The sequence below is a fragment of the Bos javanicus genome, chromosome 17 (genome assembly GCF_032452875.1).
Source record: "Bos javanicus breed banteng chromosome 17, ARS-OSU_banteng_1.0, whole genome shotgun sequence".
Classification (NCBI taxonomy): Eukaryota; Metazoa; Chordata; class Mammalia; order Artiodactyla; family Bovidae; genus Bos; species Bos javanicus.
This window is the reverse complement of record NC_083884.1, coordinates 57,520,269-57,538,237: the sequence shown is the minus strand read 5'-3', so window position 1 is coordinate 57,538,237 and position 17,969 is coordinate 57,520,269. Positions and strand designations below refer to the sequence as shown.

The window sequence follows — 17,969 nt, the reverse complement described above, 5'->3', positions numbered from 1 at the left end:
GTACTGTAATAAACTGGTAAATGTAACTGTTTCTCTGAGTTCTATGAGCCACTCTAGCAAAACCTGCTCCACAAAATCAAGGAAGGCTTTTAGGAACCTCCAATCTACAACTGGTTGGTCAAAAGCACAAGTAACAACTTAGACTCACAACAAGCACTGAAGTTGGTAGTAGGGGCAGCCTTGTGAGACTGCTTCCTAATCCTGGGAGATCTGATGCTACTCTCAGGTAGATAGTGTCAGAATTAAGTTAATACCTTGGTGGTGTTAGAAAACACACATCAGAACAGCCTATCTCACAGAACAAACCAGGATGTTCAAAAAACAGAGAAAGCCCTAGAAGAAAAAAGGCATAATCAAGATCATGACATAGTAACCATCTGCTGATGCCATTGCCACTGGTTTCTGTTCTCTTAGATTCTTCTTTTTTAAAATTTTTATTGGAATATAGTTGATTTACAATGTTGTATTAGTTTCAAGTGTACTGTTCTCCTAGACTCTTAATACCACAACTGCTAGAATTGTCTCTGTAATGCCCTAAGCTCTCAAGATTCAAAGTCCTGGGTGGGAGTATCTGACTGATCAAAGACACAGGTCCATGTCCAGCTGCCAGGCAATCAAGAAATGAATATCTGCTTGTGTTTCTTCCATATCCATAGCAGGAGACCACTGCCTCCCTCTTGAATCTAAGATGGGATTATGTTCAAGTGATGGCAACTCATAGGAAATGATGGAATAACAGTTGAGCTATTTCAAATCCTAAAAGATGATGCTGTGAAAGTGCTGCACACAATATTGCCAGCAAATTTGGAAAACTCAGCAGTGGCCACAGGACTGGAAAAGGTCAGTTTTCATTCCAATCCCAAAGAAAGGCAATGCCAAAGAATGTTCAAACTACCATACAATTGCACTCATCTCACATGCTAGTAAAGTAATGCCCAAAATTCCCAAGCCAGGGTTCAACAGTATGTGAACTGTGAACTTCCAGATGTTCAAGCTGGATTTAGAAAAGGCAGAGGAACCAGAGATCAAATTGCCAACATCCGTTGGATCACAGAAAAAGCAAGAGAATTACAGAAAAATATCAACTTCTGCTTTATTGACTACACCAAAGCCTTTGACTGTGTAGGTTACAATAACCTGGAAAATTCTTCAAGAGATGGGAATACCAGACCACTTTACCTGCCTCCTGAGAAATCTGAATGCTGGTCAAGAAGCAATAGTTAGAACCGGACATGGAACAACGGACTGATTTCACATTGGGAAAAGGGTACATCAAGGCTGTATATTGTCACCCTGCTTATTTAACTTATATGCAAAATACATCATGCAAAATGCCAGGCTGGATGAAGCACAAGCTGGGATCAAGACTGCCAGGAGAAATATCAATAACCTCAGATATACAGATGACATCACCCTTATGGCAGAAAGCAAAGAGGAACTAAAGAGCCTCCTGATGAAAGTGAAAAAGCTGCCTTAAAACTCAACATTCAAAAAATGAAGATCATGGCATCCAGTTCCATCGCTTCATGGCACGTAGATGGGGAAACCATGGAAACAGTGACAGAATTTATTTTCTTGGGCTCCAAAATCACTGCAGATGGTGACTGCAGCTATGAAATTAAAAGATGCTTGCTCCTTGGAAGAAAAGCTATGACCAACCTAGACAGCATATTAAAAAGCATAGATATTACTTTGCCAACAAAGGTCCATCTAGTCAAAGGTATGGTTTTTCCAGTAGTCATGTAGGGATGTGAGAGTTGGACTCTAAAGAAAGCTGAGTTCCGAAGAATCGATGCTTTTGAACTGTGGTGTTGGAGAAGACTCTTGAGAGTCCCTTGGACTGCAAGGAGATCAAACCAATCAATCCTAAAGGAAATCAGGCCTGAATATTCATTGGAAGGACTGATGCTGAAGCTGAAACTCCAATACTTTGGCCACCTGATGCAAAGAACTGACTCGTTGGAAAAGACCCTGATGCTGGGAAAGACTGATGGCAGGAGGAGAACAGGATGACAAAGGATGAGATGGTTGGATGGCATCATTGACTCGATGGACATAAGTTTGCGCAAGCTCCGAGAGTTGGTGATGGATGGGGAAGCCTGATGTGCTGTAGTCCATGGGGTTGCAAAGAGTCAAGGCACGACTGATTGACTGAACTGAACTGAACTCATTCATAGCCCAGAGGATAAGAAACAAACTTGGATTTAGAGCATTTCAGTTTTTAACTCTGTCTCGTTACTCAATTCCTTCTAATCTAAGTCCTATTTGTTTAAGCTTTTTCTACATCTACAAAATCTTGGTTTTCTTATGAGTTTAATAAATGGTATAATGACCCCAAAGCAGTGTTCAACTATTCATTCATTCATTTATTCATTCAGCATTTACTGGATACCTGCTATGTTTAAAGACATCATGCTATGTGTTAAAAATACATAACCCTGACATGTGTTCATCAGAAAATAATTATCTAGAATAAGTGCATGTTCCAAGTACTACAGAAGTTCAAAAGAGGGAGAGAGAACTTCTAACTCTAAGGAGTAGAGGTTGGGGATGGGCAGGTGATTGATGGCTTCATGGTAGAAATAGCATTTGGAATGCTATGCTATGAACAGGAAATAACTGGAGCTTGCAGCATGTACCGGCAAGTAACTAAAGGGGTTGTTTTGCAGGTTCAGGATAGAATCCTTTGGAAACAAAGCTGGAAGAGTCTAAAGGATCTAGATTGTCCAGGTCAAGACTGAATACCATGCAAAGAATTTTAAGCTTTTTAACTGTAAATAATGAAATCATTTGATATTAAAATTAGTCTTCAAGAATAACACTCTAGTTGTTTTGGAGTAATATACAGGTTAGAATTGAAGTAGTATATTTAAAAACATTATGCACACATCATAGAAAAAAATTGGAAGAATATAGACCAAAATGTTAACAGTGATTATCTTTGGGTATTGGGAATACAGGCATTTTGTTTTCTTTTTACCTTTCTGTATTCCCTATATTTTCTCCATTGTAATAGAAAAAGTAAGCTAAAAATATCTTTAAAAGAATGGACTGGAATAGGAAACTAGAGCAGGAAGGTCAAGTTAGGGCTACCAAGCAAGAAAGAATGATAATCTTTTTCTATAACATTGGGAATAAAATTGAAACCAGAAGGCAGGTACCATGTCTCTGGATTCAAGAATAACACAGCAATCACATGGCCGTAGAACCAGCAATTGATGGGCTACAGAGCATGAAAAGGATACAGAAGTCAAAGTTAGCTCTGAGGCTTTAAGATCAAGTGAAAGAGCAGATGACTGTTCTATAAACAAAAATAGGGAATTCAGCAGAAGGCACAAGTTTAATAGTAGAAAGATGGTAAGTGTATCCCAGCCAAAATGATGTTTAAGTGCCAGATGGGCATCCAGGTAGAAATATACAGCAGGAGAAATAAATACAGGCTGAAGTTCAGGGGAAACAATGGAATCAGAGATTCAGATGTGGAATTATTTGTGTAAGGTAGATAAGAAACTCAAGAGGGAATGATGGTAACTTTGGCAAAAATTGCAGACAGAAAGGCTGAGAATAAAATTTGGGAGAAATATTTAAAGTTGAATCCTTAGTGATATTATGTAAGTACTAAATACAGTATTTCTATAATTATTCATTCATTCCATTCTATATATAATCAAAAGGTAAAAATGACTTCTCTGAGTTTAACAAATTAAGATGAATAGTCAAAAGAATAGTATCAGGAATAAAATTTAGGTTATTAACTGGCAGTTCAGTGGTTAGGACTCTGCATCTTCATTGCTGACGGCCCTGGTTCAATCCCTGGTCAAGGAATTAAGATCCCATGAGCCATGTGACATGACCAAAAAAAAAGAAAAAGAGAGAGAAATTAAATTCAAATTTTAGAATAAATTGGCTTGTCAGTTGCTTCATTTGCTATTATTTTCTCCCATTCTGAAGGCTGCCTTTTCACCTTGCTAATAGTTTCCTTTGTTGTGCAGAAGCTTTTAAGTTTAATTAGGTCCCATTTGTTTATTTTTGCTTTTATTTCCAATATTCTGGGAGGTGGGTCATAGAGGATCCTGCTGTGATGTATGTTGGAGAGTGTTTTGCCTATGTTCTCCTCTAGGAGTTTTATAGTTTCTGGTCTTACGTTGAGATCTTTAATCCATTTTGAGTTTATTTTTGTGTATGGTGTTAGAAAGTGTTCTAGTTTAGCAATAAATGCTGGAGACAGTGTGGAGAAAAGGGAACTCTCTTACACTGTTGGTGGGAATGCAAACTAGTACAGCCACTATGGAGAATAGTGTGGAGATTCCTTAAAAAACTGGAAATAGAACTGCCTTATGATCCAGCAATCCCACTGCTGGGCATACACACTGAAGAAACCAGAATTGAAAGAGACACGTGTACCCCAATGTTCATCACAGCACTGTTTATAATAGCCAGGACATGGAAGCAACCTAGATGCCCATCAGCAGATGAATGGATAAGAAAGCTGTGGTACATATACACAATGGAGTATTACTCAGCCATTAAAAAGAATACATTTGAATCAGTTCTAATGAGATAGATGAAACTGGAACCTATTATACAGAGTGAAGTAAGCCAGAAAGAAAAACACCAATACAGTATACTAACGCATATATATGGAATTTAGAAAGATGGTAACAATAACCCTGTGTACAAGACAGCAAAAGAGACACTGATGTATAGATCAGTCTTATGGACTCTGTGGGAGAGGGAGAGGGTGGGGAGATTTGGGAGAATGGCATTGAAACATGTATAATATCATGTATGAAACGAGTCGCCAGTCCAGGTTCGATGCACGATACTTGATGCTTGGGGCTGGTGCACTGGGACGACCCAGAGGGAGGGTATGGGGAGGGAGGAGGGAGGAAGGTTCAGGATGGGGAACACAGGCATACCTGTGGCAGATTCATTTCAATATTTGGCAAAACTAATACAATATTGTAAAGTTTAAAAATAAAATAAAATTTTTAAAAAATTAAACATTAAAAAAATAGTATATTGTTATTTTCAAAATATATATATATATAGTTCCCTGTTTTTCTGTCCTTGGAAATTTATTTTGAAAAAAGAAAATATGTGCAGTACAGCAATAAAATGAACCAAATGACTGGTAATTGCTAAGTTAACCTGTATATTTTTTACATTCTCTTTATAATCAGAATTTTAGATTTGGAATGGATCTAGCATGGTTCAAGTAGTTTCTAAATAGTTTAGCAGCAATGGATTGGTGTCATTATGGTCTCAATTGAATTAATGATCAGAAACTTGCCATGTGGATTGCAAGCATCCTGATTCAGTGGAAAGAATTCTGAGTGAAAGACAGAAGTCTTTGGTCCTAATCCCATATTGGTCCCCAAATGGCTTTTTAGCATTAATTAAGTTACTTAATTTCTCAAAGCCTCAGTTCCCTGGTCTTGGGGCTAACTCAGATAATCTAAGTTTCATTCAACTCTAAAAGTCTATGATTATGTATGATATCACTTTATGTGGATTCTAAAATATGAAACAAATGAACCTAAGAAACAGAAACAGATTCATGGACATAGAGAACAGATCTGTGGTTGTCAAGGGGGAGGGAGTTAGGGGAGGGATGGAGTGAGAGGTTGGGACTAGCAGATGTAAGGTATTACATGTGTAATAGATAAACAAGGTCCTAAGGAGTACGTCAAGGCTATATATTGTTACCCTGCTTATTTAACTTATATGCAAAATACATCATGCAAAATACTGGGCTGGATAAAGCACAAGCTGGAATCAAGACTGATGGGAGAAATATCAATTATCTCAGATATGCAGAGGACATCATACTTAATGGCAGAAATTGAAAAGGAACTAAAGAGCTTCTTGATGAAAGTCAAAAAGATGGCTTAAAACTCAACATTCAAAAAACAAAGAGCATGGCATCCAGTCCCATCACTTCATGGCAAATAGATGGGGAAACCATGGAAACAGTGACAGACTTTATTTTCTTGGGCTCCAAAATTACTGCAGATGGTGACTGCAGCCATGAAATTAAAAGATCCTTGCTCCTTGGAAGAAAAGCTATGACCAATCTAGACAGCATATTAAAACGCAGAGATGTGATTTACTTTGCCAACAAAGGTCCACCTAGTCAAAGCTATGGTTTTCCCAGTAGTCATGTATGGATGTGAGAGTTGGACTATAAAGAAAGGTGAGTGCTGAAGAACTGATGCTTTTAAACTGTGGTGTTGGAGAAGACTCTTGAGTCCCTTGGACTGCAAGGAGATCAAACCAGTCAATCCTAAAGGAAATAAGTCCTGAATATTCACTGGAAGGACTGATGCTGAAACTGAAGCTCCAATACTTTGGCCACCAATGTGAAGAATTGACTCATTGGAATAGACCTTGATGCTGGGAAAGACTGAAGGCAGGAGAAGGGATGAGGATGAGACAGTTGGATGGCATCACTGACTCGGTGGACATGAGTTTGAGTAAGCTGTGGGAGTTGGTGATGGATGGGGAAGCCTCATGTGCTGCAGTCCATGGGGTTGCCAAGAGTCAGACACAACTGTGACTGAACTGACTGACTATATAGCATAAACAGCTAGACTCAGTATCTATGATAAACCATAATGGAAAAGAATATTTTTTAAAAATGTATATATATGTATAACTGAATCACTTTTCTGTATAGTAGAAATTAGCAAGCATTGTAAATCAACAAAACTTAAAAAAATGTGTATGATTATGGCATGTTGATTGGTTTTAAAATCTTATTCAAATACACACACATACAGAAAATGTCCTGAGTTCAATATAACTGAAATTCTCAGCAATCTTCACTTTAATTGTTCCAAATTCAAATAAAAGAAAAGCTAAAGATAAAAACACTTTTAGACTGTGAATTTTACCTGCCATTGATGAAGGTACTGCAAGAGTCCTGTATTGATAACTTTTGACTCTCTGCTACAGGATTACAATGCCAGGCACTGGAGATAAAAGAACATGCAGCAGTAAGTGCTCTGAAAATAAACCTTCTTAGAGCTAATGAAGGATTATCTGGCATGCAATTTTTCTAAAATGCCACAGCTATTAGCACGTTCTTTTCTCGTTTGTTTGTTAGGACAATTTCTTTCCTGTCTCCACTTTGTTGCCCAGAAAGCTTTAGGGACCTTAAAAACCTAGACTTAGGGATCCTAAAACATCAAAATTAAATTGTGTATACTTAAATTTGGGGCTTTCCCAGTGGCTCAGTGGTAAAGGATTTGCCTGCAATGCAGGAGCCTCAGAAGACACAGGTTCAGTCCTTGGGTTGGGAAGATCCTCTGCATGAGGGTATGGTAACCCACTCCACTAATCTTGCCTGGAGAATCTCCCATGGACAGAGGAGCCTGGTGAGCTACAGTCCACAGGGTCACAAAGAGTTGGACATGACTTAAGCGACCTAGAACGTATACTTAAATTTATATTTACTTTTATGGAAAAAGGCCTACTTAGCCTCTGCTATGCATTGAATTATATACCCCTCAAAATTCATATTTTGAAACTCAGCAGTGGCCACAGGACTGGAAAAGGTCAGTTTTCATTCCAATCCCAAAGAAGGGTAATGCCAAAGAATGTTCAAACTACCACACAATTGCGCTCATCTCACACACTAGCAAAGTAATGCTCAAAATTCTCCAAGCCAGGCTTCAGTAGTACTTGAACCATGAACTTCCAGATGTTTAAGCTGGATTTAGAAAAGGCAGAGGAACCAGAGATCAAATTGCCAACATGCGTTGGATCATAGAAAAAGCAAGAGAATTCCAGGAAAATATCTACTTCTGCTTTACTGACTACACCAAAGCCTTTGACTGTGTGGATCACAACAAACTGTGGAAAATTCTTCAAGAGATGGGAATACCAGACCACTTTACCTGCTCCTGAGAAATCTTTATGCAGCTCAAGGAACAACAGTTAGAACTGGACATGGAACAAGAGATTAGTTCCAAATTGGGAAAAGAGTACGTCAAGGCTGTATGGAGAAGGCAATGGCGCCCCACTCCAGTACTCTTGCCTGGAAAATCCCATGGACAGAGGATCCTGGTAGGCTGCAGTCCATGGGATCGCTAAGAATCGGACACGACTGAAGCGACTTAGCAGCAGCAGCAGCAGCAGCAGCAAGGCTGTATATTGTCACCCTGCTTATTTATCTTACATGAAGAGTACATCATGTGAAATGGCAGGCTGGATGAAGCACAAGCTGGGATCAAGATTGCCAGGAGAAATATCAATAACCTTAGATATGCAGATGATACCACCCTTATGGCAGAAAGTGAAGAGGAATTAAAGAGCCTCTTGATGAAAGTTCAAAGAAGAGAGTGAAAAAACTGGCTTAAAACTCAACATTCAAAAAACTAAGATCATGGCATCCAGTCCCATCATTTCATGGCTCATAGATGGGGAAACAGTGGAAACAGTGACAGACTTTAATTTGGGGGGGAGGGGCTCCAAAAATCACTGTGGATGTTGATTGCGGCCATGAAATTAAAAGATGCTTACTCCTTAGAAGAAAAGTTATGACTAATCTAGACAGCATATTAAAAAGCAGAGACATTACTTCGCCAACAAAGGTCTGTCTAGTCAAAGCTATGGTTTTTCCAGTAGTCATGTATGGATGTGAGAGTTGGACCATAAAGAGAGCTGAGTGCCGAAGAATTGATGCTTTTGAACTGTGGTGTTGAAGAAGACTCTTGAGAGTCCCTTGGACTGCAAGAAGATCAAACCAGTCAATCTTAGAGGAAATCAGTCCTGAATATTCATTGGAAGGACTGATGCTGAAGCTGAAACTCCAATACTTTGGTCACCTGATGTGAAAAACTGATTCATTGGAAAAGATCCTGATGCTGGGAAAGACTGAAGACAGAAGAAGGGATGAGGATGAGATGATTGGATGGCATCACCATGGTCATGAGTTTGACCAAACTCCAGGAGTTGGTGATGTACAGGGAAGCCTGGTATGCTGCAGTTCATGGGGTCATAAAGACTTGGACATGACTGAGTAACTGAACTGAACTGAATGTTCTCTGTGACTATATTTGAAGATAGAGCCTTTGGGGAGTAATTTAGATTAAATGAAATCATGAGGATAGGGAATATCTGTTAGGATTGGTGACCTTAGGAGAAGAGGAAGAGAAGAAAGATCTCTTTGCACAACACATACCTCACACACGTAAGGAGGAAAGGCCGTATGGGTACAACTCCAGAAGGTGAACAGGAAGAGAGACGTCACCAGAAAACTTAATGCTGGCACATTGTTCCTGGACTTCCCACATTCTAAAACTGTGAGAAAATAAATTTTTATTATTTAAAGCACCTAGTCTGTAGTCCTTTGTTATAGCAGCCTAGGCAGACTAAGACCGCCTATTTAATCAATTTTTGGACTAAGAGTTCAAACAGTTTACCAAACGAATAGTCAAAATGTATTTTTTTTCCAGGTAGCTAGAGAAACTAGCTGGATTTTGAGTGGATAATCCTTTCCCATTCAAAAATATATCTTCGTAATTCAAAGCATTTGGTAGGGAAATATTATTTTTTGAACTACAAGAAAAAATTTACAATTACTCCATTAGTTTCTACCAAACAACTTAAAAAACATAAATAAATATGGTAATTAGAGCACACATACTTGATTAAGTGTAAAATCTTGACCTAAAATCTGTTTCCTAAAACTCTTTGCATTTATTTGATCTTTCAACAATGCTACTCTGAATGAAAAACCTCAAATGTATAAATTCCACAAGATATAAGTGATTACAAGTACTTTCCTGTTCAAGTATTTAAAGCAGTTTCTTCATACTTGAGTGATTTACTTGAAATTCAGAGTGAATGAACCCTATCAGTTCTCTATATACCACTTGATTAAAAAAAACAAAACAAAAACACCTCTGTAAAGCTGTTTATGAATGGAATCCATTCCCAACACTACTGCCAACATTATCAACCTGAAAGTAAAATCTCACCACACCACTCTCCAGCTTAAAACCCTTTAATCCCACCATGTATAGGATGTAAAATCCAAGCTCCTTGTAAGTAGATGGCAAATACAATCCCTCTGTGATCTGCTCCGTCTGCTCCTGAACTCTGTCCTTAGTAACTTCATGGCCTCACCCTGGACACCCAGCTACCTCATACTACTTCCCTGGGATATCAAGAAGCATTTGTTGGCAAACTCTTATTTTCCGAGATATCTAGAATTTCTTCAACAATCTGCTTATACAGTACCTCATCAGAGAAACTTTTCTGGTTCTCCTCCAGGCTGAGGTGGGTTTTTTCCTTTATGTTTCCACAGAAGGGCACTGTGAACATTTACATAAATGGTATAAACACAGATTTAGGTTGTCTTAGGTAAATCTTTCTCCATTTGGACCCTACACTGCTAGGAACAAGGGATCATATTTCTATCACCAGTGCCGAGCAAACTGGTTGATACACTGCATTTGACCAAAATATGTTGAATTATCCCAGATACCAAATACACTAAGTTGTTTATGATTTTAAGGAATATTATGGCAAATTTTTTTTTTGTTAAACGATAACCATCACTCCTCCAAGTGTTTTTGAATTACTATTTCTCCAGGTGCTTTACTTCAAAATGATCTTGACCTTCATTTTGAAAATTTATAATTTTATTGAACTACCTGGTACCCAAATGTCAATAATTTAAGAGTTGTCAGCACTCTCAACTTACTTGTTCAAGAGCCTATTTTTAATGGGTGTCTTAAAGAAACTGGCATCTGGTAATACATCATTTAAACATTGAGAAACATCCCTGGGAGTTGAAATTAGCATTTATTATTTTTTTAGGTGAAATAAAATTTATATTACATATTAAACAAAAATTTAATCCCGTTATACTGTATTTTTTCCACATGGACAGTCATAATACATGGCATCTTTGCATTAAGTAATTTAGAATCCATTCCTTAGGCCTGCCTTCCGTCAACAAGGCAAAAATTTCACTTATATTGGTTTACAGGACTTCAATCTTTTATTTCCATTATTGCTTTTGACAAATGAACTGAGCTTAGAACAAATATAAAAGAGAAAATCAACAAGCATTTATTTTAGATTATTATAGGCACTAAGGAAAGAAAGAAGTAAAAGCTGCTTTCATTAGTAGGGCCTAGTTAAATGTAATCAACACTGTCATGACCATACTGACATTTATTCAAAGTTCACTATGTACCAGGCATTATATATTACCCCATTTAAACTTTAACACAATACTATGAAAGACTTACCATTATAGATGTCAGTTTACAGATAAAAATCTGAGACCCAGCTTCACAGAGCTAGTATAATGTAGAGCTGGGATTTAAATCTAGACTGTTCAATCTCAAGCTCATTCTCTCAACCACTATGGTATAGTTTTCAGTTAAATCGCTATATAAAAGATTTCAGAAATTAATGACTGGATAAATTATAAAGGATTCCATTTAGCCGACAATATTCCTGAATACTAGCCATTTAATCTTTTTGACTTTCTTTACCAAACCAGAAGATCAAGCCCCTCTGTCTAAAACTTTCTTTTCACTTCGTGCTTTAAAAAAAAAAAGTCATCATTGAGAATTTCTGTTCAGCAAATAGTAACGTGCCAATTCAAGACAAGGGAAGCCTAAGTATTCCAAAATCTTCTGTACAGGAGGTAATCCTGTCTTGGGACTTTCAGAGATGCCTTAATAAACAAGAAAGTATTTAAAACTTTAACTCTTGCCTAATTTCTAATGTTGAAAGAATAACTCAGCATTCTTAGTCATTTTTAATTTTGCTTTGCCACTGGCAGAAGGGCAAGCATCCATATATGCTGACAGGATACATGTTGGAGCAGTTTAATCCCGTTGAAAGTTGCCTTACACTGTTTCAGCAATTCTCTCTCACAGGAACTGCTGTTTTCAAAAATATATGAACCTACATCTATTATAGATAATATATAAGCAAACAAATAGCAGTACTAAAATGCCTTTAAAAAGTAAACAGTCTTCTAACAACTGACCTGGGATAGCTTCAAATTTTTAAATTAATTTTGAGTAGTAGAAAAAGTATAAAAGCAACTGAATTTAATATCCAAAGGAAAAGTTTTATCCTTTATGTATTTAAAATGTAGAAGGAGAGACAAACCACACAAGCAAATGATACTTATAGTAAATTCAATCTCCTCCTACATAAATCTTGCTTCCAATCTCATGGACCAGAGAAGAGGGGAATTAGTGAACCGCTAAATAAATTTAGCTCTACTTAGGTGTAAAGAAAGAAAGAATGAAAGACAGGATGAAAGAAAGAAAGAAGGAAGAAAGAAAGTGAAGACACTAAGTTCTGTCTGACTTTTTGTGACCCCATGGACTGTAGCCTACCAGTACTCCATCCATGTGATTTTTCCAGGCAAGAATACTGGAGTGGGTTGCCATTTCCTTCTCCAGGGGATCTTCCCGACCCAGGGTTTCAACCCAGGTCTCTGGAATTGCAGACAGATGCTTTTCCATCTCATGATCCACCAAGGAAGCCCTGACTGAAACAAGGCTTCTCAATAAATTATTCCTTAAATTTATTTCAATGATGTAGAAAGAAAACACTTTCTAGGATATAAAAGAATTGCCAATAATGTGAATAAATCTGTTCAGTCCTTCAATTTTTAGTCCAGTTTGTCAATTTTTAAGAAAATCTTAGCCCAATTTTGACAAATATAAAAATTCCATGCCATTTTAGGACATCCCTGGTGATCCTGTGGCTAAGACTCTCAATTCAGTTCAGTTCAGTCACTCAAGTCGTGTCTGACTATTTGCAACCCCATGGATTGCAGCACACCAGGCTTCCCTGTCCATCACCAACTCCCACAGCTTGCTCAAACTCATATCCATCAAGTCGGTGATGCCATCCAACCATCTCATCCTCTGTCGTCCCCTTCTCCTCCCTCCTTCAATCTTTCCCAGCATCAGGATCTTTTCCAGTGAGTCAGTTCTTCGTATCAGATGGCCAAAATATTGGAGCTTCAGCCTCAGCATCCGTCCTTCCAATGAATATTCAGGACTGAATTCCTTTAGGATTGATTGGTTTGATCACCTTGCAGTCCAAGGGATTCTCAAGAGTCTTCTCCAACACCACAGTTCAAAAGTATCAATTCTTCGGTGCTCAGCTTTCTTTATAGTCCACCTCTCACATCCATACATGACTACAGGAAAAACAATAGCTTTGACTAGATGGACCTTTGTCAGCAAAGTAATATCTCTGCGTTTTAATATGCTGTCTAGGTTGGTCATAACTTTTCTTCCAAGGAGCAAGCATCTTTTAATTTCATAGCTGCAGTCACCACCTACAGTGATTTTGGAGCCCAAGAAAATAAAGTCTGTCACTGTTTCCATGGTTTCCCCATCTATGTGCCATGAAGCGATGGGACTGGATGCCATATCTTCGTTTTTTGAATGTTGAGTTTTCTTTTTCACTCTCCTCTTTGACTTTCATCAAAAGGCTCTTTAGTTCCTCTTCACTTTCTGCTTATGGCACAGGGTGATGTCATCTGCGTATCTGAGGTTATTGATATTTCTCCTGGCAATCTTGATTCCAGCTTGTGCTTCATCCAGCCCAGGATTTTGCATGACATACTCTGCATATAAGTTAAATAAACAGTGTGACAATATACAGTTTTGATGTACTCCTTTACCAATTTGGAACCAGTCCGTTGTTCCATGTCTGGTTCTAACTGTTGCTTCTTGAGCTGCATACAGATTTCTCAGGAGGCAGGTAAGGTGGTCTGGTATTCCCATCTCTTGAAGAATTTTCCAGTTTGTTGTGATACACAGAGTCAAAGGCTTTGGTGTAGTCAGTAAAGCAGTAGATGTTTTTCTGGAACTCTCTTGCTTTTTACTATGATCCAATGGATGTTGGCAATTTGATCTTTGATTCCTCTGCCTTTTCTAAATCCAGCTTAAGCATCTGGAAGTTCATGGTTCACGTACTGTTGAAGCCTGAGTTGGAGAATTTTGAGCTAGCGTGTGAGATGAGTCTAATTGTGTGATAGTTTGAACATTCTTTGGTATTGCCTTTCTTTGGGATTGGAATGAAAACCGACTTTTTCCAGTCCTGTGGCCACTGCTGAGTTTTCCAAATTTGCTGGCATATTGAGTGCAGCACTTTACCAGCATCATCTTTTAGGACTTGAAATAGCTCAGTTGGAATTCCATCACCTCCACCAGCTTTGTTTGTAGTGATGCTTCCTAAGGCCCACTTGACTTCAGACTCCAGGATATCTGGCTCTCGGTGAGTGATCACACCATCATGATTATCTGGGTCATTATGATCTTTTTTGTATAGCCCTTCTGTGTATTTTTGCCACCTCTTCTTAATACCTTCTGCTTCTGTTAGGTCCATACCGTTTCTGTCCTTTACTGTGCCCATCTTTGGCTTCCCTGATAGCTCAGTTGGTAAAAATTCGCCTGCAATGCAGGAGACCTTGGTTGAATTCCTGGGTGAGGAAGATCCACTGGAGAAGGGATAGGCTACCCACTCCAGTATTCTTGGGCTTCTCTGGTGGCTCAGCTGATAAAGAATCAGCCTGCAATGTGGGAGACCTGGGTTCGATCCCTGCATTGGGAAGATCCCTTGGAGAAACAAAAGGCTACCCACTTCAGTATTGTGGCCTGGAGAATTCCATGGATAGGCCTTGGAGTCGCAAAGAGTCAGACACGACTGAGCGACTTTCACTGCACAATATAGGAGGGATAAGATTCTATGCCACAATTAACAGTTCACATCCCTCATCTAAAGATCTCGCATGCCTCAACTAATATCGAGGATCCTGAGTGGTGCAATCAAATATATAAATATTTTTAAAATGTCATGTCCTCTTTTTAAATGATTTAAAATGTCAAAAGACCTCACCTGCACCCATTCTGAGTAATACACTGCACTTCCAGAGTTAAGAATCATTGTTCTAGTATTAAAAATGGGAGGAATGGATATAATATGATTAGAGTAGGCAACAGCTAATACATAATCTTCAGGTTCTAATTGATTCAGATCTCCTAGAATGCCCTGGTATGATATACTGGCAAATGACCAGATTTTATACGTGTGTGTTACTTTGACAATACAGCATCTTAGGCCAGCCATTTAACCTCTGTACCTCAGTTTATTTTTCTGTAGAATGGGTGACATTTATACTGTCTCCATGGTTAAAATATGTTACATTTCATTACTATATATACATTCTAAAACCTTGGAAAATGCCCAAGTATTTACACCTCAAAGTTTAAAAAGAATGAACATTTCAAACCACATTTAGCTTACTGCATCTAGCTATTGAGTACCTACAGTAAATTTAATATGGATAGGGAAAACTGAGTTATTATATATGAATATGGATTTTTAAACAACTAGGATATGGGAAGCAAAACTGACTAATGAAATAAAGCCACTCATCTATTTAGCTAGCACCTAACTGTTTTAGAAAACAGACAACTATGTATTTAAGAGGCTGTCTTTGGGTAGGAAAGGCACTATTTCCTATGCCAGTTTCTGTTATTTCCAATGTCTTCCACTACAAAGCTTCACATGTTTCCTTATGTCTCCAGTCCTGAGTTTGCTACCTACTCCTGGAAAGATTTCTTCTTTCTCGTGATTAAGAATTTTTTAAATGATGTATATTGGCCACAGTCACAGCAGAAGTGAACAAGGTAAAAAGTTGCCCTAAAGAACTAGAATGGAAGGTAAAGGGCTTAAAGAGTAAGTTTTAAAAACCTCAGATACCAGTCATTGGTTAAAGAAAGAGAGGTCATATTATGACAACTATTAGTCAAATGTCTTAAGGTTAAATTTTATGTGATCTGCCTTTCCTTAATTGCCTGACTGTATTCCACATCATTCTCTGCTCCTTTTTGCCACACCTCAGCCACACTGGCTTCTTTTCATACCTCACAGCTTGACTGGGCTGGTTCCTTCTGGACTTGAAGATCTCTGCTCAAATGTCACCACTTCAAACAGCCCCTCCCAGAACACCCTTATCTAAAGTACTTTTTCTTCTTCTCATTGACTATCACTATGCTTTCCTTTACATCACAGCCCTTGAACTTATCTGAAATTATTTTATATGTATGTTTGTTTATATTTTTATTGTTTCTCCTCTGTTATTTCCTGTTATATAACAGGCATTTGACAAGTAGTTGTTGAAAGAATAAAGGAGATACCCAAATTATGTTCTTTTACTGGGATCAATCACATGGTAAAAAGTTATCTGCAAAATTCTACTAAGAATTCAAAAATAACTACCTACTGTCTACTCAGATAAAGCACACTGTTTAAAGTGTAACAAAAATATAATATTCAGGAATGTGGACAGCACAGTTGGTAATGCCAGGTTATATATAAGGTGCTTTTCATTTTAATCCAAACTACTGTACTTCTTGGGCTTCCCTGGTGGCTCAGATGATAAAGAATCTGCCTGCAATGAGGGAGACCAGGGTTCAATCCCTGGGTCAGGAAGATGCCCTGGAGAAGGGAATGGCTACCCACTCCAGGATTCTTGTGTGCTTAATTACTCAGTTGTGTCTGACTCTTTGTGACCCCATGGACTGTAGCCCGCCAGGCGCCTCTCGGGAGATTCTCCATGGGAATTTTCCAGGCAAGAATACTGGAGAGGGTTGCCATGCCCTCCTCCAGGGGATCTTCTTAATCTGGGGATTGAATCCAGGTCTCCTGCATTGCAGGTGGATTGTTTACAGCCCGAGGCACCAGGGAAGCCTAGTACTCTTGCCTGGAGAATTCCATGGACAGAGGATCCTGTCAGGTTATAAAGAATCAAACATGACTGAGCGATTCACACACACACACACACATACACACACACACACAGTCGAACACGACTGAGTGACTAACACACACACATACACACCATTTCTCACAAATAGGGAGTCAATCCATATTTCAACACTTCCTTACAAAGTCTCTCAAATTCCAAGGCGCTCTCACAAATTCTTTTGAACCATAAATTATTTATTGGGGAAGACATATGCTTTGAAATGACCCAATTAATGCTACATTAATTGGATGCTTACAGAGGTCCCTGAAAATAAAGGGAAGTTTAGCAATTAACTATTCTTAAGGCTGTCACTGTCCTGTAATTCTGGACCAGTAATTCTCAAACTCTGCTGTGCATCTATTACCTGGTATCCTGTTAAAAAGTAGATTCTGAATGACAGTAGGTCTGGGGCCAGAGACTCTGTATTTCTAACAAACTCCCAGGCAGTACTGCTGGTTTACGGACTACACTTTGAATTGCAAGGCACAAAATGAAATTGTAAACAAGGCTCTATTTTTATAATTAAAAACTGTCTTTTGACGTTCATTAGAAAGGAAAAAATGTGCTAGGCAGCTGAAAGCTGCAAAGGGAATGGGAGCTTTTCATAAAGCTTTTACTAATAATTCATCCTTGTCCCCTGATAAATTCAAGTTCACATTTATAAACCAGATTTTTTTTCAAGGCAATGCCTTTACCCAGAATTAACTACTTAAACTTAATTAAATACAAAAAGGAAAAATCCATTTATTATATTTAACTACTGTTTTCTACCTCCCAATAAGCCAAATAATTTCATTTTAATCAGCATATATGGAAGCATTACAGTTAGAAAGAGAACACTAATTTTGGTAGTAATATCTGGACAACTTTACTAGTCAAAAATATTTTTCCTCCTTTTAAATTCTTGGCATCTCTCAGGAAATCATTAGCCAATACATAAGTTTTCAAGTGATATCTTTGATTTTTTAAAAACATCAAGTAGCTAAAGACTATATAAGATTAAACTGAAATGATAACTATATCAAAAAAGTTAAACCAAAAATTAGAATCCCTCAAATATATAAACATGAAAATGAAACTGAGTAGGACCCTCTGGGACCTTTCCAGGTACAAAAGCCCTTCCATGTCACCTGTTTCTTGTTCACAGAAAAAAAAT

General features: G+C 38.1%; 1 protein-coding gene across 8 annotated transcripts in view; it reads right to left on the bottom strand.

Annotated features, from left to right (window-relative positions):
• Positions 1–17,969, bottom strand: part of TAOK3 (TAO kinase 3) — a 197,851-nt gene that overhangs the window by 108,206 nt on the left and 71,676 nt on the right. For 3 of the 8 annotated variants that reach the window (XM_061384859.1, XM_061384858.1, XM_061384852.1), the window contains exon 1: positions 9,188–9,779. The exons of 3 other annotated variants lie outside the window; for them this stretch is intronic. The gene's annotated coding sequence lies outside the window, so the exon portion shown is untranslated. Of the gene's footprint in view, positions 1–6,896; positions 6,975–9,187; positions 9,780–10,248; positions 10,954–17,969 lie in introns of those variants that run through there. 2 more of the 8 variants (XM_061384856.1, XM_061384854.1) reach the window with 2 other exon arrangements.